General features: G+C 45.5%; 1 long non-coding RNA gene across 1 annotated transcript in view; it reads right to left on the bottom strand.

Annotated features, from left to right (window-relative positions):
- Positions 1–22,215, bottom strand: part of LOC113596064 (uncharacterized) — a 34,330-nt gene extending 12,115 nt beyond the window's left edge. The window contains exons 1-2 of the long non-coding RNA XR_008294137.1: positions 20,889–22,215; positions 19,645–19,910 (exon numbers count right to left, since the gene is read on the bottom strand). This is a non-coding gene — a long non-coding RNA (uncharacterized LOC113596064). The remainder of the gene's footprint in view (positions 1–19,644; positions 19,911–20,888) is intronic.
- Positions 22,216–24,182: the final 1,967 nt, after the last annotated feature.

Below are 24,182 nucleotides of genomic sequence, written 5' to 3'. Positions count from 1 at the left end.
CTCTTCCCGATCATCCCCGGGTGTCAGCCCTCCCCTGTCCTGCCCGAGTACTCTGTGCCTGTCCTGCAAACCCCTCGGTTAACCCTGCTGGTGGTCAGGGCCGGATACCCTGTCATTAGGTCGTGTACTTGACCGCAGAGCTCAAAACATTTTCACAGCATAGGCTTGCTTAATCCTTACGATATTTTGTAAGAAAAGTCTGAGATGACTTTACTGAAATTTCTGCTTCGTGTCTGTGTGGAAACAGAACTGGATATGTGCACTGATCCTGCAGGGGTCACCCAGGAATTCAGAATTCGAATCAGGGACAATTGGGGCACCTGGGTGGCTCGGTCGGTTAAGCGTCCAACTTTGGCTCAGGTCATGATTTCACCATCCGTGAGTTCGAGCCCTGCGTCAGGCTCTGTGCTGACAGCTCAGAGCCTGGAGCCTGCTTCGGATTCTGTGTCTCCCTCTCTCTCTGCCCCTTCCCTGCTCACACACTGCCTCTCTCTCTCTCTCTCTCTCTCTCTCTCTCTCTCTCTCTCAAAAGATAAATAAACATTAAAAAAAATTTTTGAAAGAATCAGGGACAATTGACCTTCCATCAGGGGTGGCTGGCTTCTAACTCTCCTCCCCACCCCCGCCCCCCACTAATCCTTTCCTCCTACACATGGGATATGTTTGCTTCTTATTTATACACAGTCACCTAAGTACACAAATCCATGCCTGTGTTTGTGCAGCTTGAAACAATGTGTCAATGATGGTGTGTTACTGATATAACCCCAAAATGGAAGCATCGCCTACCTTTTGCCTTAGAGCCTGACTTTTAAAATATACACACGGTCTCCCTCTTAGAGATGCACAATTCAGGATAGCAGATTTTGAGAAGCCCTGAAAAAGCCTGTAGAAAATAAACTGCTTCACTCTATTTAACTATGTATTTTCCACACTTGCATGAACATAGGTGACTTTTCTTTTCGCTGCGCCCTTCCATAATTGCTGGAATAATATTCCCTGGAATGGCCTTTTGGAAATGCTGAAAACAATTATCATCTCTTGGCAGCATAGAGCTGGGAGTGTAGGGCAATGCCTCTCAACTGAGAGGCGTTCTAAAGTTCACAGAACTTGTTTTCTCAGAGTTGGTTGAATTTTTGGGGTCTCCTAGGGCATCTCGATGGTTGATAAAAGCCAAGGCCGGTGGCAGTTTTCCAAGACTGAGATTATGGAATAGGGTCGATTAAACAGTACTCTCTCCTACTTCCGATGGACCCATCCCATCCTTTCAAACAGCACAGGCATCTCTACTCAAGGCCATTCTGTAGGCATCTCTACTCAAGGCCATTCTGTTGGCATCACTGGGGACCTCCCTTTCCTAGTCTTTGGGCTGTGTATTTAGGCCACCTTCAGTCTCTTGCGAGACAAGTTGAAAGACAAATTGAGAACAAGGCGATTCCTAAAAAACGGCTCAGTTCTGGGACGCCTGGGTGGCTCAGTCCATTGAGCATCTGACTTCGGCTCAGGTCATGATCTCGCAGCTCGGGAGTTTGAGCCCCACATCGGGCTCTGTGCTGACAGCTCAGAGCCTAGAGCCTGCTTCGGACTCTGTGTCTTCCTCTCTCTCTCTCTCTCTCTCTGCCCCTCTTCTGCTCATGCTCTATCTCTCTCAAAAGTATAAATAAACATTAAAGATAAATAAATAATAAACAAATAGATAAATAAACAAACAAACTGCTCAGTTCTTCGTGTCATCCCAAACCAAAGCCACAACCCCAGGGAAGTCATCCTTTTTTCTGCAGTGATAAAAGTCTAACTCTCCCTAAGAACACACCCTTCATCCCTTTGATTTGTCCAAAAGAGTGGGCAGCTTTGTACCAGATCCAGGGTTGTGACACTGTCCCTGCTAATCTTCCTAGTCCTAGGAGCTGGGACGGGGCACGTGCTTACGTGGACGTGTTTTGGTAGCCAGAGACCTCACAGCCATGCGTGTGTGTGAGTTTGCAAACTCTGTGGAAGTCTCCCGGCTCATCTCAGAAAAACATGCTGACTTAGAGGGATACATCTGCTGGGCAGCATGGCCGTCCCATGCTGGACGTTTCGTTCTGGCTTCTCCACGAGCCTTGAGAAGACCTGTCTTCGCTTCGGGGCTCGTGGAGACAACATTCATACGACGATAATACTCTTAGTTCTTCAAACAATTACACCTGTTAAGCCTGAAAGGCCGGGGGACCTCATAGGATCAGCCCTCAGCCCCTTTTCTGGTAGAAACTGGATTTCTTTTGATCAGATATATTCCTTTAACAATGAATAAATTCCCCAACTCTACCCCACCCCCCAACAAAAACCCATTATATCCACAGGACGATTAGAACCTGCGTCTAGAGACGATCCTACCCAAATACTTCTTCCTTTCTGAAGCTCGGGGTCCAAAGCAGATGAAAGAGACTCCTTTGTGAAGATTTTAAGAGGTGAGAATCCAATTAACTTGAATGACTTGAGTTCTATCCAGCTGAGCTATGGAGGAAGAAACTCATCTCTTAAAGAGTTCACTTTGGCCTGCCTCTTCCGGGAAGCCCTCCCTGACTACCACTCTAGACAGCTCCTAGGTAAGCTCCTCTCTGAGCCCTTAGCACCAGGGATAGATAGATCTCCATTCACCGGTGCGTGTGGCACAGAGTCGTGATGCCCTGCTCCTCGGCACAAGGTCCAGGAGTCATTCACCCTGGCGGGTCGAGCGCCTAATGCTTTACTAAACTAAACTGAAACTTCTAGGCCAAGGATTCTGGGGATTCAAGGATGGGAGAGGACAGACGCTGCCCACAGAGTTCATCTAGGCAACCCGTCGCCCTCCCGACTCAGCCTGCGTCTGATGGTGGACGTGGCTCCTTCCCCCACCTTCAGTGCATAGTGAGCTGTTCATTCTTACGGTGGGGAGACGACCAGGAGGACTGAGCATAGTTTGCTCCCACCATCCCCGTGACAGTTTATCTGAAAAGTCTTTGTTGGGCCGTCTGGGCTCTCACGGACTTTCCAGCTGCTACCCTGTCCACGGCAAAACATCACAAGCCTGTGAATCGGGAGCCTAATGCTAAGCATCTGGCCTGTGAAGTTGGAATGTTCAGTAGACAAGAGCCACAATCATGGGACCAGCCCCGCAGCCGTCTGTACGCAAGATGGTGAGGGGGGACTCCCACATGGACCAGGGTGGAGGTTCTAGAGGAATAAGCGATATGTTGGAGCCCATTGAAATCATCTCAAGAGAGACGATTGTATATCTCTCTTTTCAGTTCCATCTACAGAGGAATTAAAATCTATCACAGACTATTACATCACACAAACTGGCCAATGCGACCAGCTAGGGCTATTTTCACTTTCAAGAGAGCTCTCCGTTAGACGTTGACCAGCACACCCCTGGGAGAAACACGCTTTCCTCTTGATCAGGACCCTCTGATGTTTGCACAATTATAGATAAAGGTCAGAGTTCTGTCCCAATCCACTTCTGGGCTCGATAACTGCCCGAATATGACAACCCACATTAAACAGATTCCCTTGACGTTGCGTCGGCAGCTAGCAATCCTTTCTCCTTACATAGTTACGTCAAATCTTGTGGAGAACACTTCCATGTTTGCACACATATTTTTAAGCCGCAGTCACACAACACCATCCACATTCACATCAGGCCCCGTGCTCAAACAAGTTAATAATTTATGGCAAATGGATGGAGAGAAGGGCAGTGCTTCTAACTTCAACATCTTGCCAGAAATAAATAAATCATGTTTTTTAATTGAATCGGATCCCCATCTTGAGAGAGGTTCATGATTTCTGTTGGTTTGCAAGAATGCAGGTCTAGCTTTCAGAAGCTGTCATATGGAACTCAACGATTCAGTCAGTTCCGCTGATAAACATTTATCAGTTATCAAGTGCAGCCCAACAGCCAGGTACTCAGAGTCAAGGACGTTCTTCAAAGACGTAGGTGCTGTCCCTGAAGAAACATGCTTCAGCCAATATTTCTCTACGTCAGGTTGAAAGTCACATTATTTTAGCTTAGTGCTTAAGAGTACAGCCTCCAGGACCAGACCCTGTTCAAGATCCCATTCTACCATATGCCAGCTCTGTGACCAGGAACAATTTACTTGACCTCCTTAAATTTTGTTTTCCTCATCCACAAAATGGGAGTAATCACAGCCCTTGTCTGTAACTTGTCGTGAGGATTAACTGAGATAATGCGTCCAATACACGTCGGGAAATACCTAGCAGATAGTAAGCTCTCAATAAAAATAGCATTTACTATTCATCGTCTCATCGTCTTCTCGCCCCCACCCCCAACCAGGACAGAAAAAAAAAAAAAAACCCACGGCCAACTTCTGAGTTGTCACCCCACGTCCATTCTCTGCCATGAAGCCATTCTCAACACCGTGCATCCCAGAAGATCATTTGTTCTCTGCCAGTCTCCCAGCATTCATAATAATCGTAGGCATTGACCAAAAAAGAAAAACTCCAAACGCTGTGTTAAGAGGATGAGATTGAGATCCATCGCAAGTATCTTTGAAAGGCCAGTGGGAGAGAATCATTCTTCTAGTGCCTGTTGTCTAGTGGCTTATCTTCGAGTCACCGCTCCCTCTCCGAGGGGTCACGTGCAAGTCTCTGAGCTTCCCTGGGAGGGGACGATGGCTCCGTCCAGCTGTGGAACCCTACCTCATCAGTCACCCGACAGCCACTCCCCGAGGACATTGCAGAGACCTTCTGGGAATCGCCATCTGTAAAGCTCCTGGGCAGATTCTCCAGCCATTCCAAGGACGCAAAGGGTGAGCCTTGCTTTCACGGGCTCTTGCTGTCCATGGAACACGCCTGGCGCTCTCCCCACAGTGAAGAGAGAGTACGATGTCCTCTTTGGATTACTTTCCCTTAGCAGAGAAACCCCGCACCTTCCTCCTCGAGGGTGTGGTCCCTTAGCAAATCACCTGGAGATTCACAGCTATTTATACCACCGGCAGCAACCCAGGGACAGATCTCTTGCCAGGATTCCCAAGCTCTTGGCTCATCATCCTGATTGGGGAGCAGTCCAGTTTGGATTGGTTTATCGGAACATGGCACTCGTGCAGAAGAGATCCTAGTTTAGTTTTCTAACCATGGTTTTTTTTTTTCTTTTAGTGTTTATGTTTTGAGAGAGAGAGAGAGAGAGAGAGAGAGAGAGAATGAGTGGGGGAGGGGCAGAGAGAGAGAAGGAGATAAAGAATCCGAAGCAGGCTCCAGGCTCTGAGCTGTCAGCACAGAGCCCCACGTGGGGCTCAAACCCACGAACCATGAGATCGTGACCTGAGCCGAAGTCGGTTGCTCAACGGACTGAGCCACCCAGGTGCCCTTGTAACCATGTTTTATACTCAACTGCCCTTAAAGGAGATTAAAAGGTTTGAAATTGAAATCTAGTCAATAAGATGTTTTAAACAGGGTGAAGGGTGCAGGATCAAAGAATCACAATCAATTGATAAAGATTCTCTTTGAAAAGAAACCCTCATAAGAGTTCAGCATTGATCACTTTTTAAAAAAACTTTCCTTCAGTGTTTACTTATTTTTGAGAGAGAAAGAAACAGAGTGCGAGCAGGGGAGGGACAGAGAGAGAGGGAGACACAGAATCCGAAGCAGGCTCCAGGCTCCGAGCTGTCAGCACAGAGCCTGACGTGGGGCTCGAGCCCACAGACTGAGATCATGACCTGAGCCGAAGTCAGACGCTGAACTGACTGAGCCACGCAGACACCCCGTTCACATTTTTGCTACGTTCTAGGCCTTACATAGACTTTCTCATAAAACCCTTTCAAAAACTCTTCGGGAAGCTACCATTATTGTCCTCAAAACTGAGAAAACTTTACAGAAGCTTAGTGGGATTAAGCAATTTATACAAGGTCACATAGTAAGTTTTTGGTCTCTCTCCATTTCTAAAAACAAAACCAAAAAACATAAAAACATTAAAAAAAAAAAAAAACAGAAGAAAAAAACACAACAAAACTCTATCTGGGTAAGTCCAGTCTTTAAAACCCTGAAGAGGAAAAGGAAAAAAATATAATTCCAACACTTCTTCGATTGCCCTTCAACACAAGGGTGTTATGGGCTGGTTGAATGAGTACGATCTTAGCACCTTTAGGGGTTTTCTGGTTGAGACACCTTCCCTCACAATTCCTGAAGCATGGACTGATGCCATCAACCGATTCTGAAAGTAAATTATGGTCTAAGTGGGTTTACAGTGGTTCTTGGTCTCACCTCTCGGGCTGGTACAATCTTCTGCCAGAACACAGGAGGGTCGGGGGTTCGAGACAGAGGCAGAATAGAAAAGATCAGAAACCTTCTGTTCCTCCCAAATTGACTTAGACTACCTTCCTGGTGTGGCCCTCTTGGCTTGTCTGGGAGGTCCCAGCAATCAGAGCCCTCGGCGTCCTGCTGACTCCAAAAGAGACACTCCTATTACCGTTGTTAACACTCTCATACACCCCCACTCAAGCTACACCCTCTGAAGATCATCTGATCATCTCCTGAAGATCACTTCCAGGGCTCCAGAGTGAAGCACCCTTGAGTTGTATGTCCTACATGGGCAAATGAAGATGATACAGAGAACAAATGAGGGTGTATCACGGAAGAGAATCTGCCTTCTCTTTTCTCCTGAAAATAGAAATTCACAGTCAAGGTTCTATAGTGTAAAAACCCGGCATTTAAGGGCGCCTGGCTGGCTTAGCCAGTGGAGTGTGCAACTCTTGATCTCGGGGTTGTAGGTTCGAGCCCCACGTTGGGCACAGAGATTACTTGAATATAAAATCTTTTAACAAGAGAAAAAAGAAAAATCGTAGATGTGACTTAGAAATAGAGCCTTAACACTGACTGACCGGCGAGAAGCCGGGGCTCAGCTTATATTTGTTTCCATATTCCCCAGAACCTAGGAAGGTCTCAATAAACATTAAATGATACGCACAAAGATAAGATGCAAATCCATTCTGGATTCATGCCTCCTACAACTGCCAGAAACAAGCACCTGCCTTCCTTCATGCCGAGCCTGCATCAGCATAAGGCTCTTTCTGAAACATTATCCCCATTCCACACATAGATCTTGGCCGACCAATTAAAAGGATCGTCATGGGAATGAATCACAGCCAACCCACTATTATATATTTAATGTCCAGAGCCTTGTGGGTACATAAGCCTCTTAGAAGTGAGTTAGGATCTTCACTAGGCATTAGCAGAGGAACACAGATGGGTAGGTACCCAATCTGCATAACACTGACTGACATTTGTGGGATGCTTTAACGTTAACACAGTCCAGAACTCCATGGAAATGACGGCTTATCTTCTTTTTTTAGGTGATGAAGATCTAGGACATTCTCTGTCATGCATACCTACAGACTATTAATACTGAAGGAGTCTTATATCTCACTGGGTCACCCTCCAGAGAAAGGAGACCCTCCTTCCGTGTGTCCAGCAGCCTGGCCTCCTTCTTCTGGTCTCTTGTACTGTGCTGGTCTGCTCGCGTTCATCACAGAGCCAATCTATACCAAGACCCCACTGTGTGGGTCTCGTATAACCAGTTACCACTAGGTTATACTGTGATTAAAACCTCTTAGTGTTTTAGAGCCATGCAGAACATATGGTAAGAGTAGATTTAGTCTCTAGGCTGCTCCCCAATTACATCGTCCATTGCTGACCTAAGCAATGGGACTAAGGAAGAGTGGGGTGAACGAAAAGGGACTATTCATCCTTGCATAAGTCCATAAATGCCCAGACGCGAGCAATCTGCTACGGACATCTACTCTGCAAACACTTAGCCCACTTGTGATTCTCTTTGTAGCTTCGCCTTCATCTGAAGTTTTCGAACAACAGTTCCTGGAAGCCTAAGTGGCTTAACACTTCTTCAATTGTGATTCCTAAATAGAAAACATTATCCCGTGGCAGAAGTGAGTGCTATCGGATGGAGAAAAGGAAATCCAAGCAGAGCCAACGTCTCAAAGAGTCTCTTAGGAGAAAGAAGAGAGACAAAAAGAATCTCTTAAGTACACAACTCTGCCTTGGGGCACGAATGCTTCTTGGGTGTTGAGAACTCACTCTCTAGTACCTGGAAATAAATCACCGTCATGCTGGTCGGGTCAAAGGCCAGGCTGGGGGACGGGGTAGGATGTCCACCCTCTTCTCGACTTCCCACCGTATAACCCTTCTCAACCAGGTATCCCGCAGGGAATTAAGCCCTGATACCCGGAAGCATCTGCTGGAGGTGATGAATTAACTTTTCTCCTTTGCATCTAGCATGGTCGTAAATCTGTACTGAGAGCATTTTCTGTAGGGATTAATGCTTTCGTGGAACCCAGGCTGAAAGAGTCTGCATGCAGGGGACTACATTTTGTTTCTTAACAAGCATAATGTGTTCTAGGCCACCCGGTTTTTGGTCATCTGTAATGCGAGCCCTAGGAAACTAATACAACAGAGTTTTTGTAGTTTTCTATGTGAAGATATTAACATCTTGGTTAGACACATTCCTATTTTTTTTACGTTTTTGATGCCAACATAAAAATATTATCTTGAAAAAATGTATTTTCTAATTATCTGTTGGTACTACATGGAAATATAATTGATTTTCCTATACTGGCCTTATAGTATGTGTCTTGGCATAAATGTCTTTGGTGTGGATTTCTTTGAGGGCTGGGCTGGACTTGGTCTGTGGGATATAGCTTGCCAACTCCTGCCTGGCTAACAGATGTGACGTAAACATTCAGGCCCAGTATTGCTGGATTTTCTGATTTTACAAGACAAACTGGAAATAAGGAGTGTTCTTTTAATTTGAAATCACCTGATTTTTAAAATACTTCAATAAGCACTAATTTGGTTGCGGGGGGTGGGGGGTGCTGGCTGGCTCAGCTGGTAGGTAGAGCATGTGACACTTGATCTTGGGGCTGTGAGTTCAAGCCCCACGTTGGATGTAGAGATTACTTAAAAATAAAATCTTCAAAAAAAATAAACACTATTTTTTTTCCACCGGATGAAAAAGGAAAACAGAAAGAAAAAGAATCTTCCTGGCCCCATGGACCGTGGAACATATTTGTTGCATCATAAATGTGGTTCTCTTTAAAAATGTAACGTACCCTTCTTTGTTTCCTTTAATGCTCTTTGCCTTGGCTTCAATATTGTCTGACACTAAGTGAAGATTCACATTTTCTTTTAACTTATATTTGCCTGGCATGCCTTCTCCCATTCTTTACGGTCAATCTCTATGAGTCCCTTTGTTTTAAGCATATCTCTTTTCTCAGCTTATAGTTGTGTTTTACTCTGTAATCCAGCCATATTTTTTTAAATCTTGATGTGTAGCCCATTTACGGTTATTGATGTACGCAATACGATTCATTTTAATCTGCTTCCTCTGGGATGAAAGCCTGGGCTTCTGAGGCCAAGGACTCGCCTGCAGAAGAGACCAACACTGCAGCAAAGATTTAGAACACGCATGTGGTCAAGATGGCTACATCGATAGGGCTCGATATGTGTAAACACTCCTTGGGGTGTATAACTTTGGGTGTGCTGAATATTTAAAAGATCGTTCGCATTTATCGGCAGTTACATCACTGATTCCCTTGAAAGAAAACCACAGAAGAAGAAGAAGAAGAGGAAACGATGCTTCCCTTCCTCCTTTCTTTTTCCAACGTTCAAAGGAGCCCGAAGCCAGCTGGGTGGTGGGTTTTTACGCTCCCCCACCTTTCTTAGCTTCTGGCTGTCGAGCAGCTGACCGTAAATTCGAGAAGTGGAGAATTCAGGCATGTGACAGTGGGGACTCACTGTGTTGCCCAAAGCAACTGGAAAACCTTGCTCTGGTTTTATAGTCCTGCCACTCAAGCTGCCAAAAGACAGAAAAGGAATTGTGAGAAAATTGCCTCCTGGTTGTAGACCTTCTACTTCTCCGTCCTAAGCAGGGGGTGGGATTAATAGGAGAGGGTCGTGCCGTTCCTCAATCCACTGGCCCCTCTCCTATGTCACAGGCCCTGAATTCACTTCCTTGCCCCCTGCACTGTCCAGGTCCCCGGTATAAACCCAGATGGGCTGGACTAAGGGGGGGTCTGCTGCCAGGAAATGCTGAGAAGGAACAGGAAAGCAGAGAACCTCTTGGGCAGGCTGTGGATAGGATAATGGACTCCCCAGCTGAACCTCCAGGCACCTGCGATGGAAAGAATCATCACCTCTCCTTCCACTGAAACGGAAGGGCTCAGAAGGATCGGGTCGCCCCAATTCCAGCCAGCCCAAGCTGGCAAGGACCCGAGGCTGTGTTTTCTCAGCCTTGAAAGCCAGCTGCGTTTTGTACAGCACAGCCCAGTGAGGCAGTGAGCCCGGTTACTTGAGCCTCTGTGAGGTCTCCTGTAAGGTTCCATTAGAAACTTCACACCGACCAGAAGGCAGTGATTCAAGTTTTAGGCTTGCAAAAGCCCTGCCCTGGGTCCTAAGGCGTATGTGTGTATACATTTTAAAGTTTATTTATTTATTTTGAGAGAAAGAGAGAAAGTATGAGCAGGGGAGGGGCAGGGAGAGAGGGAGAGAGAATCCCAAGCAGGCCCTGTGCTGTCAGTGCAGAGCCCAATAAAGGACTCGAAATCATGAACCGTGAGATCATGATCTGAGTTGGAAATCAAGAGTCAGACACTTAACCAACTGAGCTGCCCAGGTGCCCAGAGACTGATTTATTTTAAAGAATTGGCTTACAGACTTGTGGAGGCTTGGAGAGTCCAGTTCAAGTCCTAAAGCAGTCTGCTGGTGAACCGGGAAGAGCCAAGGTTGCAGATGAAGTCCAAAGTCCATCTGCTGGCAGAGTTCCCTCTTGCTCCGGGAAGGTCAGCCTTTGGTTCTATTCAGGCCTTCAACTGATTAGATGAGGCCCACCCAAATTATGGAGGGCAATCTGCTTTATTCAAAGCTCTCTCCCACTCATTCCCCTGATTCTTGAACCACTAACTTCTATTTCCCAAAAATGTCTTTTTTTGTGTGTTTACTTATTTTTAGAGACAGAGAGGAGGGAGGGGGAGAGAGAGAGAGAGAGAGGGAGAGAGAGAATTCCAACCATGCTCTGCATTCAGCACAGACACAGACTCGGGGCTCAGATTCATGAACCATGAGATCATGACCTGAACTGAGATCAAGAGTCAGATGCGTAACCGATTGAGCCACCCAGGCGTCCCTCTCCCAAATATCTTAATGTTTTTTCTCTGCCGGGGGCCTTTGGTCACTGAAACACTCAGCACTGTGGAATGAATCCCCAGAGATGCTTGCTCATGGCATCTTCTGCATATGCTTCCTTCCCATTGCTGTCGGCTGCCATCTTGATGACCCTCTCTGTCCTTGTCTGTACTCTGCTCCCCCTGCTTCTACTGGCCTAGGCTCCTAGCAGACATTTACACACGCTTAAGGCCACCTGTCTCACATGCTGGACAGTCCCTCCCTCCGTGTCGTTTGTCCCCTTCAGAGGAAATTAGAACGAGTACAAATAAGAACATTGATGAGCAACAAATAGCAAAGATTGAATGTAATGTTTTGTTGACAATCACATTTCATTTCAAGTATTCCTCAGCTCCATTTCTCTTATATTTGGCTTCCTGTTCTCTGTTATTGAGAAAACTGAGCGAGTGGCATCCCCTTCTTGGCTCCGTTCCCCCGTTCCTCCCCCTCTTTTGGCCAAGTCAGTGGAGTTTCTTTTCCAAAGCTTTTCAGGCATTTTTTTTAAAAAAAGCAGATGGCAGAGTGAATGGGGTTTGCTCACCAGTGGCCACTGACCGATGAACAGAAAGTGTTTCTCAAAACCAGAACATATGCAAAGATCTGTATGTGCAGATTTTTTGAATGCCTATTTTTATTTTTGAGAGAGAAAGAGAGAGAAAGAGGCGCAGAGGGAAAGTGGGACAAAGGATCCAAAGCAGGCTCCGTGCTGACAGCAGTGAGCCTGATGCGGGGATTGAACTCACAAACAGGGAGATCGTGACCTGAGCCAAAGTCGGACGCTCAACCAACTGAGCCACCCAGGCACCCGTGTATATGCAAGTTAATTGACCTCTAAGAGATAAACCCGATGGACATATTTACAATTTATAAAAGTGGAGAAGGATCAGAAGGATCATTTCTTGAGTGCACAAGCATACAGAGCCCCACAGTGGGGACTGGGAAAATGCCCGAAAGATAAAGAAGTATAGACACGTGGAGCTTGAGAAAATTTAGAGAACACCTTAACCCACCAACCAATGCATAACTGAAAGTGTGAAAGCAGCAAATAAACACCCAGAAAGGTATCAGACGCACCCCCTCCTATTCCCCAGATACCTAATTCCTACCCAAGCTAAAGTCCCCTGGTCAAATTGTTGCTCAATCCTTTCAGATGGCCCAATGCACTCCAACCTACATGCCATCACCTCCCCTCCAAACCCTTGGAGAAGCATGCCACCACATACTCCGTTTGGCACAGGGTTGTGCTATCTAGAACACTGGCACAGCTTTGCTTTGCTGTTGATCAGCGTTTCCATGCTTGGTCTTTTTTTTTTTCCCCTCATTGGATTGGAACGTTCTTGAGGGTTGTGTGAACCGCTCCCTTCTCTATATCCCTCAGAGCACAGGGGGACATAACACAGGGATCACAATGATCACTCAAGAAATATGGTTGATTCGTTAAGATGTGTCCCATTTTCACCCAGGTCATCAGGAAATAACCAGAGAACACCCACCTAGTTACTCAGCGAAGGTAATAATGACAATAATCCTATGGGCAGCTGGCAGGTTCTGAGTGCTTATTCCAGGCTAAGTCATATTTTAACCCACTCAATATTTAGCACTTACATTTTAATCCATTTAGTGCTTAGTAACAAATCCGTGAAAGAGACACGTTTCTTATCCCCATTTTACGGATGAAGAAACTGAGGCACGGTGAACCAGGTCTACAGTTAATAAGTGACAGAGCCAGTTTTGGAACCCAGATTAACTGGCTCTAGAGCCAGGACTCTTAACCACTATGCAGATTATGTCTAAACCCTTCCAGGATGTTTTAAGAACTAGCCTATGTGCCTGGCACACAGAAATAGACATGTTAAAGTGTCAGATTTGAAAAACGTGCACGATACTCCACTACATACAGCAGCATAAACACCTCCGTCTTCCATTGGTAACCCTTCAAGATTTTCGCCAACTTAGTCTAGACCCTTCTCTCCATCTTCCCTGCTGGACCACTTATAGGACCCCGAACACTTTCAAGACTTCCCTCTTTGGCAACCATGCCTAAATCTTACCGCTGGGCGACCCCTGCACCCCAGAGCTATCTGCCCAAATTGTGGCTGCCTTATAAGACCCAACTTGGATCTGTTCTACCACACTTCACCCCCTCCCTTTCCTTCCCCATCAGAATTCCCTCCCTCTCCCAATAATTAGACGGTATCTGTGACAACATTACCCTAATGACTTGCATTCAGATAAGCTTCCATGCGTGGGGTCAGAGCTGGTCAGCTGGTCACATGTGAGGCATGTGCCTCAGGAAAACAAACAAACAAACAAACAAGTTTCACACTCATAAATAAGGCGGGAAAAATGATGAAGGGTTATTATAACAATAAGCCTGGATCCACTCAAATTTGCTTTTAAAAATAAACGCTCCCCACTCAGTACTTTCTCATTAGCAACAAATCACTGGTACACCTTTCACGACTAATCGGACCCACCAGAGTGTGTCAAGAGCAAGGCTTCAAACTGTTGCACTAATTCTCTGGCTGCAGAGGCTCTGCAAGGCACCGATTACGTCCTACTTTCTTCAAGAGCCTCTCCCCGTGCTTCAGCCATAGGAGAAACGTATTACCTGTGAATGGCATTGACCCAGACTACCTTGACCAGACTCCATCGAAGGTTTGGGGAGACCAGCTCCCAGGGCAGGAGCCAGGGCACGGGTTGGGGGGGGTGGAAATTGAGCAGCTGGTAAATATGCATTTACCGCACCCCCTCCGGGCACCAAGGCCTGCAAGGAGAACACCCCAGATAATGGATAGTGGAGAAGGGGCCCATCCCCACCCTCTAAAGAGGGTGTAGAGGAGACAAGACCAACAAATATGTAATCAGCATAAACACGCAGAGAAAAATACAGTAATTCCAAGAGTATGTTGAGGGGGAGGAATGAATGGGTTAGGTGGGAGAAACGAACCACAAGATCACTGGGAGAGAAGACACTGGTTGTTGTGTCTCTCCCTCACCTAGTTATTAGTACCCGGAGAAGAAAGCCCCAGAGCGCAGTCTGGAGCGGACCTCGAAGCGACATTCTCACTGTTGGCAAAGTCTGGGGATCAGAGGCAGGCTCTAGACTTGTTAGACCTCCCTCAGGAGCATGGGGCTGTCAATATCCACCAGCCTACCACGTGAGAGTCGCCTATCCTCTCCGGCAACCCACCCCGGGCTCCCTCCCTCTATGGTTCTTTCCAGAACATTCTCGTAGCTGCCTGCTGTTCTTGGAAGGAAAGAAAATCCAACGCCGAATATATCTTAGCTGTGGATGACTGTCCACCTCTTGAGCTCCTTGCTAGGAAGAAATCGTCGTGTGTAACATGGAGACCCAGCTGGCCGTTCGCGACCTCACAAAGTCAGTGGGTGCCCCCCCCAGAGAGAGATGCTCAATGACAAAGGAAGGTTAGGAGATGCCACGCTGGCTTCCCCCCAAGTTACAATCATTGGTGATTACATGAAAAAAGGAACCTTTCCGCTAATAAGCTGTCTTCCCCGTAATCATTTATAGTCACTATTTTTACATAAATCTCACAAAATGTCACTGTATATGAAAGATGCTTATTAACTTCTTCTTGCAATGTCATCTTAACGGACTCGAAAAATCAGCAGGCCCTCCCTCGTATATTTGACTAGCCCAAGAATTCTCAGATGATACAGCTTGGCAGTGTTTCGGCGTGGCCCCAAAACCTGGAAAAATCTGTTCTTAAACCATACCCCTGAGCAGCTTTGCAAAAGCTATGTATAATCCCCTAAGGATCTAGGATTCCTGTTTCTAAAATAAGTTCGTGAATTAAACTTTTAGGGGGCACTGCCTTGTGAGTTCATAGTTTCAATATCATGCTGTGGCTGTTTCTATGACCATCAATGCTGTAGACTGTGCTTCCCTCCCCCGATTTATATAGGAGATCCTAATGCCCCAGGTGACGGTATTAGGAGGTGGGGTCCTTTGGGAGGCGGTGAGGACATGAGGGTTGAGCCCTTGTGAAAGGGATTAGTGCTTTGCAAAAAAAAAAAAAAAAAAAAAAAAGACCACACGGGTCTCCTTTGCCCCCTCTGTTGTGTGAGGATACAGCAAAAAGACAACCAGCTACGACCCGAAAAGTGTCCCTCACTAGTCACCGAATCTGCCAGTGCCTTGATCTTGGACTTCCTAGCCTCCAGAAAGAAATAATTGTTTATAAACCCCCACCCCATGGTATTCTGTGATAAAGTCAGCAAAGTTTTCTAGCAGAGGCTTGTTAATGTTTTATCAGCAACAGTAGGATAGAACGCAAGTGTCCCCAATGGCACAGAGGACCTGGGCTCCTATCTTGGACTCACCACTAACCAGTTATGCAGCGATAACATGAGCTCCCTGACTCATGTCATGTCATGAGCTCCCGTCGGCTCCCTGACTTCAGTTTCTCCCGTGTTTGGAAGGGAGGTTACTATAGATCCCACACAGAATTGTGGAGGAGATCACATGGGAAAATGCCCAAGGGTCTCTTTTGTGAAGGAAGGGGTGTATGCATGTGAAGCACGGTGCTGATGCTCGGATTTTTTACCCTCCCCGTGGTCACAGGGGACGGGCCACCAGATTGGAGAGGGTCGTAAAGTCCAAATCGAGGCTTCCACACAAGTCCACCGCGTTCATCAAAACGTCACAGTGTGGCTGGGGCGCCTGGGTGGTTCGGTCACTCGAGCGTCCTGCTCTTGGTTTCAGCTCAGGTCATGCTCTCTGAGTTCGTGGGTTTGAGCCCCATGTTGGGCTGTGGGCTGCCAGTGCAAAGCCTGCTTGGGATCCTCTCTCTCCCTCTCTCTCTGCTCCTCCTCTGCTTGTACACTCACTCTCTCTCTCTCTCAAAATAAATAAACTTTTTAAAAAATGTCATAGCATGTGGCATTTGGCCATTGAGCTTTGAACCCTGGAAATGTACTTTGGTTAAACCAGAAGGATGAAAGATCCTTGGATAATATATGTGCCCTCGTTCTTCTTTTTATGAGTACTTCCCTCTGTATCAAAGCAGCTAAGCTTTTAAAACGTCTTCCTTAAGGAACAAGGGCAAACTGTAACCCTCTTCCGTGTTCATTTGTCCTTCGGACATCATGTGAGATCAGCACTTTTTCATACGTGTAGGATGGGCTCATGGGCCATCTGAGGGAATCCAGATAAATATCTGCGCTCCCAATGCACGATGCATAAAACACTTAGAACAATGCCCGGAACAGGGGAAGCATCATGGACGTGAGTAGCTTTTATGGGATCTGTGCAGAGTGAAGTGGACTCGACTAGCACCTTGGAATTCTGACCTCCTTCAAAGCCCTTCCAGAAAGTCTAGGGGGTCCCCTAGTGCAAACAGACTTGCCCAGCAACCTTCCAGACCTCGGACACACCCTTCAATACCAGGGTAAATACAGTATCATTTACCAAATTCGGACCTGGATGAATTACAGTAGGTCCCTGCTGGGAGACAGCGCGGCACATGAAGCCAAGCTTTTGGAGTCAGACCGACCCAGAATCAAACCCAAGCGCAGACCCTTCCTAAGTCTGGGACTCTGAGTAGGTTGCTTGACCTGAGCCTCACTTTCCCTGTTATTCCGAACCCAGAAGATTTTTATGTTACCAAGTACTTACACATAATTTACTAAGTACTTAACAAATATCAACTTAGTTAATTCTCTGTACAAGCCTATGATGTAGGTACTATACTAGCCTCATTCTATAGATGAGGCCATCGAGGCACAGAGTGGTCAAGTAATGTGCTTGAGGTCACACAGCCAGTTAGTGTCAGAGACAAGATTCCAAACCAGGCATTCTGGCCACCGAATCCACCAACCTATCCACTCTTGAATAGTCAAGCAAGAAAGTATTTGTTATACTTTTGCTAAAATGGAAATTTTATCCATAAAAGTAGTAAGAATCCCTTGTACCCAAGCACTCAGCTTCGACAGTTATCAACATGCCACTGTTCTAAACAAAAAAAAAAAAAAAAAAAAACTTTCTCATTTGTATTTTCTTTAAGTTGCGATAAAAAAACGTTTTGTTGTTCTTTTTGATCTTGTTCACCCCACTGGCTACATTTAGGTAATTGCCTTTGGTGTTCTTGCACAACCATAAAAATACGATGGCGGGTCCTTTCCTTTGCATCGTACTTTCACAACGCCATTTTGCATATTGCTTCGTACACTTGACTGCGTACTTTGACTTATTTCATTGAGTTTTTCAGCAACCATTTTGTTTTTCTAATTTGGATTCAACTTAGTTAACATACAGTGTACTATTGGTTTCAGGAGCAGAATTTAGTGATTCATCACTTACATATGACACCCAGTGCTAATCCCAACAGGTGTCCTCCTTAATGCATCACCCATTTAACCCTCCCCCCCCCACCATCTCCGCTCCAGCGACTCTCAGTTTATTCTCTGTACTTAAGAGTCTCTTATGGTTTGCCTCTCTCTGTTTTTATCTCATTTTGTTTTTCCTTCTAGTCCCCTGATGTTTATCTGTTTTGTTTCTTAAATTCCACATATGAGTGGATATCATATGATATTTATCTTTCTCTGATTGACTTATTTTGTTTAGCATAATACACTCTAGTTCCATCCACGTTGTTGCAAATGGCAAGACTTTATTTTTTTTGGTCGCCGAATAATATTCCATGGTGTCTGTATACCACATCTTCTTTTCCCATTCGTCCGTGAGATTGCTTTGATCGCATCTTACAAATGGTCAGATGAAGCCCAGAGAGCTTAAGGAATCCTCTCAAGGTCACATGCCTAGGAAATGATGGCATCTATTAAAATAAAATTTGAGTTTTAAGGTTTCTAATTGACTTATTCTCTGGATATCAACATACATGGAAAAAATAGTGGATTCTGGAATTCAGTAGACTTTGGCACAAATCCTCATTCCTCCTCTTATGTACGACTTTACACTAGTGACTCTGATCTCCAACTCCTCATTATTCAAACAGGCAAGTCATACTTACATCACAAGTTTTTGCAATAAGTGCGTTTTAAATAACTATGTAATTAATTACACTTTCAATTATTACATCTTTCAAAATATTATATTATGGATACACCCATGCATACTGTGTATCATCTGGTATGTATGCATGTTATCAATATCTGCACATATGGAAGTGTGCATGCGTGTGTGTGTGTGTGTGTGTGTGTCTGTGTGTGATCCAATACCGTGACTGTTTCACGCAGACACCCATTAAAGGTAGGTTCCCCTTTTCCCTTCTGGATAAGATCAGTTAGAAGAAAAATCACTCAGCAGTTGCCTGTGATACTTCCAGATCTCCCCAAACCTTTTCAGCATGAAGACATTCGCCGGGATCCCTGGGTGTTTTTATTCTTTCCCCAGATTGTCTACTTGTCTGGTTCTCTGTTGCCCTATCACACGGAGACGTCCCAGACTTGTTCTATTACATAATGAAAGAAACCCCGCTATTTTGGACTTGGTACAAAGCCCGCTGCAACGCTCGCATTCAATATGCTTTGGTTGAATGACTAAACACATGAATGAGGTTATCTAGGCATCTAGAGAAGTATACGAGCTAAGAAATTCGTGAGGATTCTTTTCTCTACATATGTGAAGTCATTTCCATTGGAGCTAATAGTTTCTTTCAAGCAGTACTGCTTGGGAAACCCGTTTTAATGCATAGGGAGTAATAATATTGAATCTTCATATTGATCATCTTATACAAGGAGCTATTTTTTAAGTAGAAGAAAAATTTACTGTTTTCGTTTAAGCATCTCTCATTCTCTTTATTCTCTTTTTTTAATATTTATTTACTTATCCATTTATTATTTTGAGAAAGAGAGAGAGAGCATGAGTGGGGGAAGACAGACAGAAAAAGAGAGAGAGAAAGAGAAAGAGAGAGAGAGAGAGAGAGAATCCCATGCAGGTTCCATACTGTCAGCACAGAGCCCAATGTGGGGCTCGAAATCACCAACCATGAGATCCTGACATGTGCCAAAATCTAGAGTTGGATGCTTAACCGACTGAGCCACCCAGGGGCCCAATCTCTCTCTCTCTCTTTTTTTGTTTGTTTGTTTATTTATTTTGAGAGAAAGAGGGAGAGAATGTGAGTAGGGGAGGGGCAGAGAGAGAGGGAGAGAGAGAATCCCAAGGAGGCTTTGCACTGTCATCACAGAGCCCGACGTGGGGCTCTGTCTCACAAACCTTGAGATCATGACCTGAGCCAAAATCAAGAGTCAGATGCTTACCTGACTGAGCCCCAGGTGCCCCTGTTCTCTCTCTTTTTCAAAATAAAGAGGATGGAGGCAAACATCAGCCTTTCTCCGTCCACATAATTACGACTCTTCAGTTTGTGAATTACATGAAGTTGTGTCATGCCTAATGCTTTGTGTTTAAATCGGAATCCATTTCTCTACCAAGACAAGAACCAATGATCCCCAACTTACGCTTGTAGGACCAGCCCACGGGCAGAGGGCATCATCTCGCGGGACAGATGTGTGCACTCTTGTAGACCCTGCACTCGTAGCTGCTTCCCCAGTTGAGCAACGGCTGCTCTGTAAACCTCTTGTCAGGGGGTCCTTCCGTAGTCTCTTAGCACACGGTGTCCCGTGGGAAAGCGGTGTCTCCTCCAGCATCCTTCTGCCTGTTCCTCCCTGAAGAAGGCTGGAGTCCCACAAAGCTCCAGTTCGGAACCTCTCCACGGATGGAGCATCTTTGGGGAGAGAAAGAAATATGGTGCCAGATAAGCATGGCCTCAAGGCACAAGGGCGCACTGGGGGTGCGGGAGGGAAGGGGACGTGGGTGGCCTTCCTATGCGTAGCTGAAATGGTGAATTTGGAATTAAGACACCAAAATTCTAGGTCCAGTTCTATCATTAACTGAAAACTTCCTCCTCTGTATTTAGAAAAAATATATATATATCTTCTAACCCCAGGGTTTTAAGCGACATCGGAGGGAGTCACCACCACCCGGTGCAGTAGGCTTAGGTTTCTTGGGTTGTTTCAACAGCCTGATGCGGACAGTTGGAGATGAAGTAAAATGACACGGACCAGGCCTGGTCTCATTATTTCACTGCTTGGAGCCTTCGCACCCTGTCACAGAGGGTCATGTCCTGACTTTGCATCTTTCTGAAAGGCTGAGCTTCCTGATGAGATGCTCTAGTGTCTTCAGATGCTGTGATTATGGTGATGGGTTGAGGCCAGTGGTTATTTGGTAACTGCCGGAAGCCAGAGCTGCCCTAGAGCTAACCCGGTGAGGCCCTTTTCCCTCACTCTGCGACTGGAAAACGGGGCGAAAACCTTCAAATATCAACAACCGGGTACATCGGAGGAGTGGCTGATCATAATGGGTGCTTGGGTGGATGCATAATGGCTGCATGATGGGTGCAGGTGCTCCCTGGTAAGCAGCCAGCGGAAACTCCCGGGGCATCTGGTGGCAAGAAACAGAAACTCACTCCAGCTAGCTCACAAAGTGGGGAAAGGATTTGAGGGTGTCCACCCACGGGCATTGCTTGCCATCTGTGAAACATGACCCCCATCCCCGGGGCGCGGGTACTGAAGCCTGGGGAGCCATCAGGAACTCGGGCAACTTCTCTCTGTTCCCCCCTCAGCGGGGCCATGTGTGACCTTGTTTTTGCTGCACTGCCTCACGGCCCTTGTTTTCGGGCCAGCTTCTGTAGTCACTCACTCACCTGCACGGCACCTCATGACTCACGTCTCGAGCTGCAGCGCGTGACCTTTCCGTTCCCCCAACCAGGGCTAATTGCTTCAGTTTCTGCGCCTCAGTTTCCAATTTCTAACGGTGATTTATTATTGAGAGACACAGAGAGAGAGACAGAGCATGAGGATGGGGAGGGCCTGAGACAGGGGGAGACACAGAATCCGAAGCGGGCTCCAGGCCCCGAGCTGTCCACCCAGAGCCCGACGCGGGGCTCGAACTCACGCACCTCGAGATCAGGACCTGAGCCGAAGTCAGACGCTTAACCAGAGGAGCCACCCAGGCGCCCCTCCGATTTCTAAAGCTCTCTGAGATTACCCATCTAATTTGGCTGTCTCCCCACAACCTGAACCCTATCAAAATGACCACATCAAAGGGTGGTCTTCTCGCATGTATACACAGTCTCTGTGTTGTAACTCACTAATTTAAACACTGCACAGAACAAAATATAAACAGGCGTACTCAAGGCGTGTTTAAAGTGTAGTTTATTACACAGAATATATGTTCATTTTAGAGAAATTAGAAAGCACAAAGGAGGATATAAATAACCCATAATCTAGGAAATTCTATGTATCTCTTTTGCATGTGTAAATATAGATACTATTTTTACAACATGAAATTACATTACACTTATTGTTTTGTGACCTCTTGTTACTCAATCACCTATGATGAGCGTCTTTCAACTTGTCATCCTTTCAAATTAAAGAAAACGGAGATTTTGATCCGGGGATGTCAGTTCATATTTACTGAACATCTTACTCGTGTTTTTCTACCTCCTTCAGCGCCTTGAGCTTATCGAAACTTCACAGGGGCACAAAACAGGAAGCATTATGATCCCTCTTTTGTAGATGAGAACTCAAGGCACAGAAAGGTTAAGTCACTTCCCCAGAGCCATTCAGATGGAGAGTATTAGCTCCACGCCATCAAGCAAGAGAGCCACATTCTTTTTTTTTTTAATTTCTGTTTAAGTTTGTTTTGAGAGAGAGAAAGAGAGACAGGGGAGGGGCACACAAGCAGGGGAGGGGCAGAGAGAAGGAGAGACAGAATCCCAAGCGGCCCCCAGGCCATCGCCACAGAACTCGATGCGGAGCTCGAACTCAGGAACTGTGAGATCAGGACCTGAGCTGAGATCAAGAGTGGGACATTTACCCAACGGTGCCACCCCGGGCTCCCCAGAGCCACACTCTTAACCGCTACATCGTAGCAATTCCGCACACAAGTTCTAGTCTTTCCTGGCACAGAGTTTTGGGGACAGGAAAGAGAGACAAGGCAAGAGCCACGGAGGAGAGTATAAGAGAAAGACAGAGCTCAGTTTATTAAATTCCATCACCAGAGGAGACGGACCTCAGTGGTCTTGGATCTCCACTAAACTCAGGGACGTTTTATGTTCCTTTCCACCAATATATGTGTGTGGCTGACAAGTGACCAAATAAAAGCATCCTGGTTTCTGGAGAAACTGGTGTGTTTATCCATGTGTGGGATATTTCAACTCCTGGACAAGCCCGGGAGTCCAAGGTTTCCCTGGAAAAAAATGAAATCATCAGAGTTGAGTCTGTTGGTGTGACTACTATAGAAGTAGAATATATAGACTTAGAATTCCAAAGACTTAGAGGCAGGGAATAATCAGATTGAAGAAAATTTTCTTAACTAAAATGTCAAAAACAAGGCAGGGGAAAGGGGCAGAGAGCAAAGAAAAAGTATAATAAATAGAAAAAAGAACATGGCAAACATTAATCCAAATAGAACTTCATCAGTATACAGATACATGGATTATACTAGAAAAGTTCTGATCGAAATAAAGATGTTCTTACCATATAAATGTCAGGTGGAAGAAACTTTAACAGATGTTATGTAAGGACAAGGAAGGTTATCACATAATAAATTAGAAAAATATAAGAAACCAGAGACAGCAAACGTCAGCAACGTAGCCTCAAAATATTAGGTTGAGCCATATGAAACTGTCAATATTTGATGGATGTACGAAAGCATGATTTCATATGAAGTAAAAGTAAAGTAAAAGTGATATCATAATAGACTTAGGAAAAATTGAATTTCCTAAAGTATGATTTTAACATTCGTCTGTTACAACATGATTGATCACGTGATCAAAAGATTGATAATGATGTTGGATATTTGAATAGCATGAGTAAGATACTTTATAGAATCCACATGTTTAGAACTTTATCTCAACTCCTAGATAATCTGCGTTCCTTTCAAATTTACAGGGAATACTTCCAAAAACTGAGCACATGCTAGGCCATAAAGGGCATCTCAAATAATATCAAAGCATTGATAAAGCATATGGACCCTATCGTCTGACCACAAGACAAGAAGATAAGAACTCAATTCTGCCCTACCTACAACCCCCAGCCCCCACCCCACCAAAACAAAAAACAACAGTTAGGACTACCCTTGTATGTTTGGAAACTTAGTGATTCTCAATTCTTCATGGGTCCAAGAGGAAATCCCGACAGAAGTTAGAAATAATGCCAAGCTGATTTGTCATGGTCTGGTTTTTCCCATTTTATTCAGTTGCTGTGATTTCACATCTGTCAATGCCAGGAACACTGATACAGTAGGCGTCGGGAACCAAAAAGCCTGGGTGTCAGTGGCAAAAACTATAAAGTCTTAAACAGTTTCTTTATTGCACCCATTTGTCCACAGATCTTGTGCCTAGATTTGATTTGGTATTTCCTCCATTTTATTCCCTGGGATTCATCCAAGAAGCCCCCTTTCCTTCATGGTTGAAAAGCCCACAGATGCATCATCCTGTGTTGAATACTTCTCAAGTGACCCCAAAGCTGTCATCACCCGAGGCTTTTCTGCCAACCGTGGGGATTGCTGAGAAGACACCCTTGGGAGTATTTACACAACCAAAGGACATCTCAAAATATCAGCTGCTTTCACCTCTCACAAACAAGCTTCCCAATCCATAATATCACATCCACATCAACCCTGGTCCGCCATCTTGCTGAAATAAATAGGCGTCTCCCCTGCTCATGGATGTGGGCAGATCTGTGCCTCTTTAGAGTTCCAAGCCCATGGAGGTACATGAATAGGCAATTGTTTAGAACTGCACCTGCTTCCAGATCAGGGAGGTACCCATAAGAACAGGGGGATGTATTTTGCTTCACAACGCACTCCCCGACCCAAGTAAAACGCCTCCTTAAAATGGCACGTGCATTAGAACACAAAAGGGAGAAAACAGGCAGAGGTAAGCAGAGCTAAAATCCCTTCTGTAGGATGGAAGCCTGTTTAAACAGGCTTG

The sequence above is a fragment of the Acinonyx jubatus genome, chromosome E1, assembly GCF_027475565.1.
Source record: "Acinonyx jubatus isolate Ajub_Pintada_27869175 chromosome E1, VMU_Ajub_asm_v1.0, whole genome shotgun sequence".
Lineage (NCBI taxonomy): Eukaryota > Metazoa > Chordata > Mammalia > Carnivora > Felidae > Acinonyx > Acinonyx jubatus.
This window is presented reverse-complemented; position numbering and strand designations above follow the sequence as displayed.